We start from the raw sequence: 14,764 nt of genomic DNA on the forward strand, positions 1-14,764 counted from the left end.
CTCATTGGTTTTGTATTAATTATGGTCAACTCTTTTTATCAGTCCCAATGACTCACTCTTTGTTTCTGTAGTAACTGTTTTTTTTCAGTACTTAAATAACTCTATTAAAATTATTTTTTTGAAATATAAACAAAACAGGAAAAATTGAAATTGCTGCTCCTGACGTCCGTTAGGCTTTTCAGCCCCTTTAGAACCATCTGACTCACAGAAAATATCAAGCTTACCAACAGACTGCTCACTTCCCATTCAGGGAGACCTGGTACAGATCAAACCAGTGGAAGGATGAGCAGAAAGAATAGATGAATATTCCAAGCTGAAGCTATTGCTTTGATGTCTATTATTTTATGATTGACTGATGTTTTAAATACTAGCTGCTCCATCATTTTTAAATCTGGCAATTTGTCATTGTGATTAAGTATTGTATCACTATTCTTGATTCTGAATGCTGGACCTTGGGAAATAAGTTATGACTCATCAGTGCTCGGTTAAAAGCATGACTTTCCTGCCTAAGAGCACTTGTGAATACCTCTTCATGAAGTCAATAAATGCTGAAATTAATAGTGACATTAGCCTAGCTAGGAATAAGTATTTAAAATATACTCAGATTATTTGGTTATAAGAAGGCAATGAGAAGGGGCAGAAAAAAAATACACAAGGAAATGGTTATTTGTCTTGCAAGTTTAATGCTGATATATAATACAGTAATCCTCTGAATGTTATTGAAGGTGGTATAATGTAATTGGTAAATTTCACAAACTGGTTTATTTTCACATATACCAACTTAAAAAATGGGAAATTGAAACACAAAACTTCTCCCTTTAAAATTTCCCACTACAATGGGCATTTAGCAAAAACTGAAATTGCAAGTTGTCGCTCTGGTGAAAGATGCACTTAAATAGCCAGGAATTCAGCCTTGATCACACGTAATACAGAAACATTAGCAGATCATACGCAGCTCCATGGAGAAAACATATGATGTCCTTTTGTATATTTAGTATTTAACAAGTCTTTTGGACATTGAGCTCTGTCCTGGGAAATATATGTTAGTGAAACCCATCAAGCAGAGAGGCAAATAGAACAGATTTTGAAACTTTCAAAATCATCCAATGCTGGAATAGTTTCCATGTCATAACACCCAGGATCACAGTAGACATTATAAAGAGTCATACAAGTTCTTCAGAATGAAATTTTTGTAAAGTATACAAGGATTTACTGGAAGCATTGCAGGTATTGTTCCCAATAAAACATAGATGTGGACAAAAGTAAAACTAGATTAATTAGCAGAAGGTATAGCTTTGATGAGAACATATATTTACTCATCAGCATTGTTTCCATCTTCAAAATCAAACTAATTTCAAGTGGCATCTTGCTTAAGCAACCACCCTGTTATTCTAATGACCTCAAGTTGCATTCTAATATTTGTTTCTGTATTCCACTTGCAAACTTCTTGCAAGCTTTGTTTAAAGTAAAATGCTTTCATGCAGCTGAAATGCATCTGAACCTACAGACAATGTTACGGAAGTGAGATTGATCTTCCAGAGAGTGAATCAGGGAAAGAAACTGGCTGTGACCTTAGATCCTGAGCAAACCAGGTTGCAAATATACAGCATTTGCTGGCATTTTTGGCTTCTTCCTACTTCAATCTGATGTTCCCACCTGCTTTAAGAAGACTGCTATCATCCGGTACCTAAGAAAAGTAGGGTAACGTGCCTTATTAACTAACACTGGTGGTTCTGATAGCCACAACTATAAAGTGCTTTTAAAGGCTAGCCATGGTACACATTAACTCCAGTCTCCCAGAAAATTTCAACCCACTGCAATTCACCCTCCGTCAAAACAGATGTACAGTGGATGCCATCTCCCTGGCCTTACACTCATTTCTGGCAACTGGACAGTAAAGACATCTATATCACACTTGTTTATCGACGACACTCAGTACTATAATTCCAAGCAAACTAGTTGATTAGTGTCTCAGAAACAACCTGGCACTCACTGTCAGTAAGGTGAAAGAGCTGATTATGGACTTCAAGAAGGGTAAAATGAGGGAACACAAATCAATCCTTATAGAGGGATCAGAAGTGGAGTGAGTGAGCAATTTCAAGCTCCTGGGTGTCAAGATCTCTGAGGATCTAACCTGGTCCCAACATATCAATGCAGCTCTAAAGGAGGCAAGACAGTGGCTATACTTCATTAGGAGTTTGAAGAGATTCAGTGTGTCAACAAAAACACTCAAAAACTTCTATAGATGTACCATGGAGAGCATCCTGACTGACTGCATTGCTGTGGGGGTGGGGGGGGGGGGGGTTGCTACTGCACAGGACCAAAAGAAGCTACGGAAAGTTGTAAAATTAGTCAGCTCCTTTTTGGGTACTAACCTCTGTAGTATCGAAGACATTCTTAAGGACCAGTGCCTCAGAAAAGCAGCGTCCATTATTAAGGATCCTCATCACCCAGATTATGCCTTCTTCTCAATGTTACCATCAGGAAGGAGGTACAGAAGCCTAAAGGCACATACTCAGCAATTCAGGAACAGCGTCTTCCCCTCTGCCATCCAGTTCCTAAATGGACTTTCAATCCATGTATACTTGCTCACTTTTTTCTCATTTTTAATATAGATTATTTCTGTTCTTGCACTATTTTAATCTAGTCTATATACAAACGTTTGTGTGTGTATATATATATTTATTATAATTTAGTTACTTGCTTATTTTTTTATTTATTCTCTCTTTCTATATTATCATGTATTGCATTGAGCTGCTGCTGCTAAGTTAACAAATTTCACAACACATGCCGGTGATAATAAACCTGATTCTGACTCTGTTGCTGAAACTAATCTTCAAGCTTCTAAACATGGGACTCAACACCTCCCTTTTCATCTGGATCCTTGACTTCCTGACCAAAAGACGGCAATCGGTAAGGGTAGGCAGCAACATCTCCGCCACGATTACCCCCAGCACCGGCGCTCCACAAGCATGTGTCCTCAGCCTTCTATTATACTCCCCGTAGACTTGTAAGCATGTGGCTAGATGCTGCTCTAACTCCAACTACAAGCTTGCAGATGTTACCACCCTACTGGGCCATATCTCAACTAAAGTACAGGAAGGAGATAGTAAACTTAGTAACATGGTGTCATGACAACAACCTTCCCCTCAATGCCAGCACAACAAAAGGTTTTGTTTTAAAAATTTTTTTAAAGGTTTTGTTTCAAAAGGAGCTGGTCTTTGACTTCAGGAAATTTTGGAGGTGGGAGGGGGCAATGCGTACGCTCCCATTTGCGTATGCTCCCATTTACATCAACAGTGCTGAGGTTGAGAGGGTTGAGAGTTTCAATTTTCTGGGAGTGGACATCAATAATAACTGGTTCTAGTTTAACATTATTAACACGATGGCCAAGAAAGCTCACCAGCACCTCTCAGGAAAATAAATGTCCCCTCTGACGATCACCAATTTTTATTGATGCATGATAGAAAGCATCCTATCAAGATGCATCATGGCTTGGTTGAGCAACTGGCCTGACCATGACTACATAAACTGTAAAGACTTGTCAACACAGATCAGCGCATCGCAGAAACCTGGATCCCCTCCATGGACTCTGTCTATATTTTTCACTGACTCAGCAAAGCATCAAAGATCCAACCTATCATGGACCACCCCATGGGGTAGAACATACAAAATTATGAAAGCACTTACCACCAGATTCAAGGACACTTTTTATCCAGATGCTGTAAGAGTATTGATTGCTTCCCTATTATGATAAGTTGGACATGCAGTCACAATCTACTTCATTGTGTCCTTGCACCTCGTGTCTACCTGAACTGCATTTTCCCTGTATGGTGGCACTTTATCCTGTTATTGTTTTACCTTGTACTACTGCAGTCCACTACGCAAGTCAAGTTTATCACTGTACCTTAGTTTACCAAATTTACCAATTTCATATATCACTTTCAATAATATTCAGAGGATTACTATATTATATAGCAGCATTAAGCTTGCAAGGCAAATAAGCATTTCCTTGTGTATTTCTTTTTTCATCTTTCTCATTGCCTTCTTCCCTTGCAAGTTTGCACCAATAACTGAATCCTAGATTTCAGATGAGGGATTAGCAGGTCTAGTGGCATGAATCTGTTTCCCCTGGAGGGAGCTTTTATAGATAGGCAGCACAGTTTCCAACCTAAAGGCCAGGAAAGAACTGAGGGAAATGGATTTGAAGAGAGATATTAAATCTTTGGAATTTTATACTTCACAAGTACTCAGTCAATGGTATGTTTAAGGCTGTGATCAATTACTTTTTGATGGCTGGGAAAGTAGACTTGAAGCATAGGATCACCAATGACTTTATCAAGTGGTTGAGCCAGTTCAAGATGACCACATAGATCTCTCCCACTTCAATTTCTGATATTTATATGCCTGCACAGTAGCTAAATTTCACCAAGGATATTTAAATAGACCTTTTCCTGACTCTAAATCCTTTGGCGAACTAATAATGAGGCAGGAAGCCAATGGTTTTTGGCACTACTTGTTTAAAATGAGTTGGTTGTAGTTCAAAAAGTAAGAAACTGATTATGTAATGAAGGCACTGGCAATAACGTCAAAGTCAAATGGAAAAATTGAATATTCATATGTAAACAATATTAAAAATGAAGAGAAACAGCAGTTAGAAGAACTATTACTGAATTTTAAAAAATCCATGTAAACAGTTCATTTACTGCCAGGAAAATAAATTTAGCGTAGTGTTAAAAAATAGATTTTACCAAATGAAAAAACAATTACATGGAGAGAAAAATCCATGATGCTTTTGACTCTCTCACTCAAGACAAATTGCAGTTACTCAAATGCTGTTTGATGTAAAGAGATTTGTTGGTTACAGTTAAATGTGAGGACATGCTTCAAATTCTCAGTTTGATTTCTACATCTGTAACTAGTCAAGTTAAAGCATTCCATGATCGAGCAGTGAAAATGCTTAATCCAAAGTAGCTGATGTTACTTTAGTGTCGAGTACTCCACTGTGTGTTACAATTACACAGCAAATTACCAGGTCTGATGATAAGCTTGGCTAAAATTTCTATCTATCATTTGTTAACAAACTTCATGTACGCATTATTTCATGATTTTCTAGATACATACTAAATCATCTAAAATGCCCCCTAAATCATCTAAAATGCCCCAATTTGATTGAATGACCTTCCCATAGAGCACCCAGCATTATTCACCTATCATGATCCACTGATTCTTATCAGGTCAAGGCAACTAAATCCTGAGGCTGCTCTGACCAATAAGGCTCCATAGGTGCTGTAAAATCTGTCCTCCAGTTTGTACTGTGCTCAGCCACCTTTGTTCACTCAGTCAGTTAAAACGCGATCACTTGTCCTCATGCACCTTGACTTCATGTGCAATACTGGAAGCTCATTTCCGAGAGAGTAAATAGGAAAGAACTATTTTTCTTAGCAGAAATGTTACAAGTTGGGGAAATAGATTTTAAGCTCTGTTCTCAATATCAAAATCTCCAATTAGAGGTGACATCAGAACTGGCCATTTTTGCCTGTTATTATTTTAACACAGGTTTTCCTTTTCTACAAGTGTAATCTGAATGCTCCATTTCCCCTAAATTCCTATTGATAACAAGACATTAAACAGACAAAGAAGCATAAGGCATTTCTAACTGCTCCTCTAATAATCCCTATTAATTAATTTGGTTTCATCTTCCTAGAGATATGTCTTTGTTTTATCCGTCCATCCCACAATTTCACTGCTACTAGAAACTAACTTGATTTTCATTCCTTTTCCCAGTTATGAATTGAAATGTTAACTCTTTCTCTTGCTGATGCAGCCTGACCCGCTGAACATTTCCAGCATTTTCTGTTTTTTTTTACAGGTTTTTTAAGTTTTTGGTAGGAATAGAAAGGAGCTGGAGAAACAGAAAGGATGGTAGAATCAAAACCCTCACTGAATTTAAAGGACACCTGAACTTGTAGTTGAAGAGCAGGGCTATCGGACAAATGCTGAAAGATCAAATTAGGTTGGAGAGCCCTCTTTCAACACATATCCATGAGGCTAAATGATTTCCTTTTGTGTCATGGTCTTTCTATTAATCTATGGTTAATCGTTAGGCATTAATATGGAAGTAGTAAAATGGATTCAGCAGTGGCTAGATGGAAGACGCCAGAGAGTAGTGGTGGATAACTGTGTGTCAGATTGGAGGACGGTGTGTAGCGGTGTGCCTCAGGGATCTGTACTGGGTCCAATGTTGTTTGTAATATATATTAATGATCTGGATGATGGAGTGGTAAATTGAATTAGTAAGTATGCAGATGATACTAAGATAGGTGGTGTTGTGGATGATGAGGTAGGTTTTCAAAACGCAGAGAGATTTAGGACAGTTAGAAGAGTGGGCTGAAAGATGGCAGATGGAGTTTAATGCTGAAAAATGTGAAGTACTACATTTTGGTAGAACTAATCAAAATAGGACATACATGGTAAATGGTAGGGCATTAAAGAATGCTTTAGAACAGAGGGATCTAGGAATAATGGTGCATAGTTCCCTGAAGATGGAATCTCGTGTGGATAGGGTGGTGAAGAAAGCTTTTGGTTTGCTAGTCTTTATTAATCAGAGCATTGAGTATAGGAGTTGGGATGTAATATTGAATTTGTATAAGGCATTGGTAAGGCCAACTCTAGATATTGTGTACAGATCTGGTCACCGAATTAAAGGAAAGATGTCAATAAAATTGAGAGAGTACAGAAGAGGTTTACTGAAATGTTGCCTGGGATTCATCTCCTAAATTACAGAAAAAGGTTGAACAAGTTAGGTCTTTATTCTTTGGAGCATAGAAGGTTGAGGGGGGACTTGATAGAAGTGTTTAAAATTATGAGGGGGATTGATAGAGTTGACGTGGTTAGACTTTTTCCATTGAGAGTGGGGAAAATTTAAACAAGAGGACATGGGTTGAGAATTAGAGGACAAAAGTTTAGGAATATCATGAGGGGGAACTTCTTTACTCAGAGAGTGGTAGCTGTGTGGAATGAACTTCCAGCAGAAGTGGTTGAGGCAGGTTCTATGTTGTCATTTAAAGTCAAATTGGATAGATATATGGACAGGAAAGGAATGGAGGGTTATGGGCTGAGTGCAGGTCGGTGGGACTAGGATAGGGTAAGAGTTCGGCATGGACTAGAAGGGCCGAGATGGCCTGTTTCCGTGCTGTAATTGTTATGTGGTTATATGGTTAATCTATAATCTATATTTATCTATATCTCTCCTGTTCTTTATTTCCTTTGACTCTGTGTTCCCTTTGTTGGAATACAGCTCCCACAGGTGACTCAGTATATGGATTGAAGGAACATTACCTTGCTCTTTTTGGGCCTGGGGCAACTATTCTATGTTTCCGGAACTTTACTTTAGGCCAGAGGAGGGAAGCTTTCTTACTCAGTTCGTAATTGTTTTGGCTGCTACTCGTTTCATAACACATTCTTACATCAGTGAGTTCTGTGGTCAGAACTTACTCCAGGGACTTGAGCGCAAAGACCTCAGCTAGCATTCTAGTGTGGGACTGGAGGACAGCTGTATTGTCGAAGGACGTCTTTCAAAGGAGGTAGTAAGGGAGAGTAGACACATATATTCATGCAACATAGCACAGAACAGAAATAGGCTCTTTGGTTTGTGTAATCCATGTTGCCCTTGATGCCAAATTAAACTAATCCCTTGTGCCTGCACATCCCTCCTTTTCCCTGTCTATGTGTTTGCCCAAATGCCTCTTCAATATTGCAACGACCTCCCCTGGCAGCGTCCACCACATCCCCTGGAAGTACATTTCAAGCATCCTCCAGTTTCTGGAAAATAAAACCTGCCTTGTAAATCTCCCTTTAATTTTCCTTGTCTTACGTTAAAGCTGCATCTTCCAGTATTTGAAATTTCCTTCATTGTTTACAATCAATATATTTTTTACAGTGATTTGCCTTTTAATTTATTCATTGTACAAAATGATACCACCCATTGCATTAATGGTGTTTGTGGAAGTAACACACATATATATTTCCTTAACTCTCATGTTAAGTTATTTCTTGCTGTAATATAACTTTCTTTCAGCTGATGTAATAAACCAGAGAATAACTTGTCATTCATCCATTTTGTGAAGTAGGCTTGATATCTAAATATATGTACTCTATGCTTTCTCCACATCATCATTGTCTCTGTTCTTTAGTACTTACGAGAAACCATACAAGAATAAAAATTCTCTATTTTAGCAGGTGCTAATAGTGATACTCATTAAATAATGTTTCACATATTTCTAAACTTGCATGTTGCTGTCCTGTGAGATGGTTGCGTGGAGTTCCATTACTGTACAAGGATGAAAACTGACTGATTTCTCTCTTCACCTCTGTTCTCTGATTTTTGACCTGTTTTCCCCTATTGGTGGATTATTTGCTGATAAACTTGTTGAAAATCAATTTGCTGATATTCCACAGCTAATGCATGCTCATTGTATAAGTTCCTGAATATTCTAATCCCTCCTTCCCAGCTCCACTGTTAAATAAATGGACCTCAGTTGCCAATCTGGATTGAGCAAAAACATTCAACATTCATTGGATCCTTTTGCAATACTAAACAATTTACAGCTATTCTGGGCATACACAGTAGATGTAAATAAGTTTAGAGGTTACATAAAATAAATCTGAAGTAGATTAAAGCCCTACATTCTTGAATAGCCCCAGTCATTGCCAATTGAATGTGAAGGTCTGTGCAAAGTATATATGAACACAAAACTATTATATTACTTTAGATTTCTGTCCAGTTTTTATACTTACTGCATCACCTCTATTCTTGTTTTAGGCATAGTCCTTATAGTGGTCAGCAAGGAAACTTTAAACCAGCTAACATTGATCTAATGCATTGTAACATATAACTTCAGAGAAGAAATAATTTTCGATACGTTGAATAAATCTTCATTTATTTTCAGGATATCTAATGAGTAGTCAATCCAGATTCAACTGCATTATCAATTGTAGTAAGGATGGCATTAGATCATCAATGAGTCCTTTCCTCACTTTGACTATGGTGTTGTTTGAAGTAGATGCCACATAGAAATGTCCGTACAGATTCCTACTTGAACATTTTCAGCTCCATTTGGATCTCTTGGTAAATTGACTACTGGAAGAATTAAACGATCCTGTAAACCCATTCAGTGGCTGCAGCTGTCACCCCTTCCCCTTTACAGCCCTATCTACTGTCTCTCCAGTTTTCTGCAATTTAACATCCAATTGAATACACTATTGTTTAATTAGGGATGGGTGAGTCCTGAGCTCGATATCCTACTCATTTACGGAAGGTGAAACATCTTCCACAGCCTCTCCTTTCCAGGTGTAGTGATCACTGCAGGACTGCTGTATGGTTTGTCATACAGGAGGTCTTTTGCACATAGCCTCTCTGACACTACTGTGCCCATAACAATGCCTTCAATGATGTCCCTGTCCTTACTGAGTTTGCTTTGTCATGGGTTGAACAAGTGCCCATCAGTATAACTGGGTGGGCAGGCTGGGCTCATCAACTTTGGCTGGCAGACAGCTTAAAAGGTGGACAACTCCAATTCCAAACCTGGGTAGATGGGACTCATTAGCCTTGCCAGGCAGGCTGTCTAAGAGAAAGAAAACTGATACTCAATCTACAGACTTGCGGCCGCCAAAGTCATCGCAGTTTACTGTGCCATTGTGCAATGATCCCAGCCTAAAGAGTGGAATCGGTCCATGTGCGCCGATCCTCACTATAAACCTACATAGCGTGAGCAGGAAGAAAAAATCCTACAGCGATGGAGAAGGAGGGCCTCTACAGTCACCAACGATCTTGAGGACTCTTCTTCCCTTCTGATCTTCGCAAGTGAAGAATCAGCTATCATTGTTTAATTATTACATAACGGCATGTCAATTACAGAATTACATGTATTTCTCACACATCTGTGTGTAACTTGATCAGGCTGCTGAACCAGCGTGGGTAACTTCCTTACCTGCAACACTGAACTAATCACTAAACACAAACTATGGACTCACTTTCAAGGACTCTACAACTCACATTCTCAGTATTATTTATTCATTTATTTATTTGTTTGTTTATCTATTATTTGTTTTCTGTATTTGTAGAGTTTGATTTCTTTTGCACTTTGGTTGCTAATTAATCTTTGTGTGTAGTTTTTCATGGATTGTATTGCATTTCTTTGTTCTGCTGTGAATGCCTGCAAAATTAATCTCAGTATAGTATATGTTGACATTATACATACTTCAATAATAAATTTATTATATGCTTTGAACTTTGATAATGAAAAAGTCTTGCATTTTATGAAAGTTATACAAGTAATTGCCTATCATTAATTAAGGCATTTTAGAAGATTATGCTTCACAATCAGTCTGAGGTACTACTTAGTCCACACTATAACACATCTTCTTGGACATCACCTTGAAATTTCATTCTTTGACACAGTCCTGTAATTTCCATCCCTTCCATAAAGTACTTCTAAATAAATTAGTTCATCTTTTTCACACGTCCTTCTAACCTATTTCCTTTCACCTGAAGTGCCAAATCTGATGTGTCACAAAGTTACGTTTAATAACACTGGATGTCAGAAAAATCTAGAATTTGTCCATTGAAGGTCAAATAATTTTTAGTGTAGCAAGGAATGTTAGGAATATGCCAATTACTAATATTCAAATTTTCTAAGCCAGAAAATTACTTACACTAGAATAGATATCTTCCATACTATTGAGGACTTCAAAAACTAATGGAGAATACTTGCTATCTGTTTCTTTTTTCTCATAATGTATCTTGCTTCTATTCCCTTTATCTTGGTTCTTGTACATTTGATATTAAATTTAATATTCTAAACTTTTCCAATTTCAGAGCCTTCTTTCGTCTTTAATAAATCTTCAATGTGATTCTGTAAGAATATTTCCATTTGTTGAAGAATAACATATCCAGAGCTTAGTTATTATGGCACTAAACGGCAACACCTTTGCTTGCATCTTCAGAAACAGCTTTATTTCCATCTTATTAATATCTCTATTTTTTTCCTTTTTAGGTTCTTTTGAAGACCCTGACTAGAGTTATACGCTGATTTTGGTTCTTTGCGGGAATGGAATCTGCTTTCTGTGTTTCACGACTGGCCGTTATTCGACATGCCAAGTACGCTGCTTAAGAACTTAGCTAGCCTTCGGAGGGCTGGGATTTCTTGGCTTTGGAGATGGGTGGATCGAACGTCGGTGTCCTGGCAAGAGATTGGTATGCCCTGGGAGTCGGAAGCTCTCTGGCTGCATGCCCAGAGACCCGAGATCTTTGGTACAGAGCTCAGAAAAAGTGATGCAATGGACTTTTAACATCTTAAACCAGTGAGTTGTGAAATGGAGACTTCTCTTCCTCCATTATTAGGGAGAGAGAGCCTGTAGTATATCAAATACTGGGTGAACGAGTAGTCTTTGGGGCACTGCAAGTCTGTGCCTTGGCTGTTGCTTTGCTGCATGCTTGAGTGCTCGGTGGTGGGCGCTGATGCATTTTTTTTGCTGGAGGGATTGTTGTTTTCCTTCTGCTTATGCATGGAGGAGCTGGGGGGGTGTGCTTTTGAGGTTCTAACATTTAACTGTCATTCATTCTTTGAGGTGCTCCTGTTTTCGTGGATGGTTGTGAAGAAAAAGCATTTCAGGATGTATATAGTATACATTTCTCTGATATTAAATATACCTTTGAAACCTTTGAAACCAAGTGCTCAATTAGCAATTAGGCTACCTAGTTTGAAAGAAAGCTAATGGCCATAAATGTGGGTGACATGCAATGTTCCCTCTAAGGTGTGCGTGCTTACGTGCACACACATTTTTTGCAACTAGCACACAAAGGAATTTTAGTTGTGCATAAAATATTGTCACCATCTACCTCATTGGCTTTTTAAATATATTTCACGATCATACACAACCACATTTCCTTTCCTGGTTTCTAATGCGGTTGGTGTTGACAACGTGGAGTTTGTGACGAATTGTCTGCAGCTTTTAGAGCTGGCTTATTTATACTGTTTTTTTTTTGAAGAAATTATTGATTCACTATGTCTAATTCCAAAGAAGCAAAGGGTGTGAAGCACAAAAGAACTGCTAGTTCATTTAAAGCAGAATGGCTTAATGAAACAGTAGAAACTGCTACACTGAAAAGCTCAGGAGGTCAGGAATGTGCAACTACGAGAAATATTTATGTACATTACGAATACTGTTACCAGTGTGTATTGTCACGAAGCAAAAGTTGCTGGAGAATTTGCAAGTGGGAAGAAGTGGAGTGATATTTGGAAACTTGATTTTTTAAAGCAACATTTAGCAATCAAGTCGCATATGGACGGTGTGTAAAAGCTGCAGCGAGAAAATCCTTCATTACCCGCTAGAGTCCAGCTACACATGAGTGCAGATGAATGAGAGCCAAAGCAATCAAACCCAGAGGAGCTCAAGGTTCTCATTGCACAAGATTTTTATGCAAACTGGTCATTACTAATTAGAGGGAACATTGGTGCCATGATAGTTTAGAGCTTAGAGTTTAGAGTTCAATTCAGATTCTGTATGTACTCCCTGTGGAATGTGAGTGTTTTCTCCAAGTGCTCCAGTTTCCTCCCACAATCCGAAGTCATACTGGTTAGTTTAATTGGTCATTGCAAATTGTTCCACGTTTTGGTTAATGTTGATTAAATTGAATTGAATTGAATTGACTTTATTTCTTACATCTTTCACGTACAAAAGGAGTAAAGATCTTTAGGTTATGTCTTCGTCTAAGTGTGCAATGTGCAATCATAGTAATTTATAATAACTTAGAACAAATAGAACAGTCAATGTAACATAGAAATATATTCAAATCAGCGTGAGTTTATCAGTCTGATGGGCTGGTGGAAGAAGAAGCCTGCTGGTCCTGGCTTTTATGCTGCGGTACTGCTTCCCGGATGGTAGCAGCTGGAATAGATTGTGGTTGGGGTGACTCAGGTCCACAACGATCTTTCAGGCCCAATTTTCACACCCGTCTTTGCAATCGTCCTGAATCATGGGAAGTTCATAACTACAGGTGCGCTGGGCTGTCTGCTCCAGTCTCTGCAGAGTCATGTGTTTGAGGGAAGTACAGTTCCCACACCAGGCAGTGATGCAGCCAGTCAGGATAGTCTAAATTGTGCCCCTGTAGAAAGTTCTTCGGATTTGGCGGCCCATACCAAACTTCCTCAACCGTCTGAGGTGAAAGAGGCACTGTTGTGCCTTTTCATCACACAGCTGGTGTGTACAGACCACGTGAGCTCCTTGGTGATGTGGATGCCGAAGAACTTAAAGTTGTTCACCCTCTTAGCCCCAGATCAATTGATGTCAATGGAGGTTAGCCTGTCTCCATTCCTCCTGTAATCCACAACCAGCTCCTTTGTTTTTGCAACACTGAGGGAGAGATTGTTTTCTTCACACCACTGTGTCAGAGAGATGACTTCTTCCTTGCAGGCCACCTTGTTATTGTTTAAGATTAGGCCAGTTAATGTAATGTTGTCATCAAATTTAATTAGCAGATTGGAGCTATAGGTGGCGACACATACAGGGAGGAAGGGAGGGGACTTAGTGTACAGCCCTGAGGGGCTCCTGTGTTGAAAGTCAGAAGGCTGGAGGTGAGGGACGCCACACTTACCACCTGGTGGGTGGTGGGGGGGGGGGGTTTGCTGGAGTGTTGTGGCTTAAAGGGCCAGAAGGACCTCCTCTGCACTGTATCACTAAATAAATAAATAATATTAATCACTAGCATCCTGTAATTCCTATGTAACTGACAATAACTTGTGAGACTGGAATAAATAGTCAATAAGAACAGATGGTGGAAAACTAGACTTAAACTGAATTAGCACAGTATGTTCCTGTTAAAACCAATGAAAATAATTTTCACTTCTTCTGGCATGAAAACTATGTTTGCTGCAAGATTTATAGTAATTGTACTGAACTTGCAGGAAAGCCCAGTACTTTAACTTGTACTTTAAATTTGCCATTACAATTGATTTGTGAAGCTAATTAATCACCCTATTCTGGAAATGAGATTAACACTTATTAAACCAGGATCTATCCTTAACAAACTAACATAATTTGCACCAAAGGGAAAGCTTCTTTTTTCAGGATTGCCCTTGTTTTTCACATGTACATTGAAAGATCGAAACATACAGTGAAATGCATTGTTTGTGTCAACAACCGTCACAGTCTAAGGATGTACTGGGGGCAGCCCACAAGTGTCAGGAGAGAGATATATCAGTTAGTTGAGTGGTGTTGCAGCAACAAGCTTGTAGTCAATATCAGTAAGACCAAAGAACTCATTGTGGACTTCAGAAAGGCCAGGATGAGGGAACACACACCAGTCCTCATAGAGGGATCAGAAGTGGAGAGAGTGAGCAATTTCAAGCTCCTGGGTGTCAATATATCTGAGGATCCAACTTGGACCCAAAATATCGATGCAGCTACAAAAAATACACAACAGTGACTATATTTCATTAAGACATTGAAGAGATTTGGTTTATCACCAAAAATACTCGCACATTTCTACAGGTGTACCATGAGGCGTATTCTAAGTGGCTGTATCACCGTCTGGTATAGGGGTGGGGAAGCTCCTGCACTGGATCAGAGAAAGCTGCAGAAACTTGTAGAGATTTTATTGTCATGTTTCTGATGATTTCAGATCCCTGTATGAGCCTTCTCTTGACTCCAGCAATCTGTAGGAACAGAGTTTACTAGACATTCGATCCTTTAAAGAAGTTCA

This window comes from Mobula birostris, chromosome 7 (genome assembly GCF_030028105.1).
Source record: "Mobula birostris isolate sMobBir1 chromosome 7, sMobBir1.hap1, whole genome shotgun sequence".
NCBI classification, from domain to species: Eukaryota; Metazoa; Chordata; class Chondrichthyes; order Myliobatiformes; family Myliobatidae; genus Mobula; species Mobula birostris.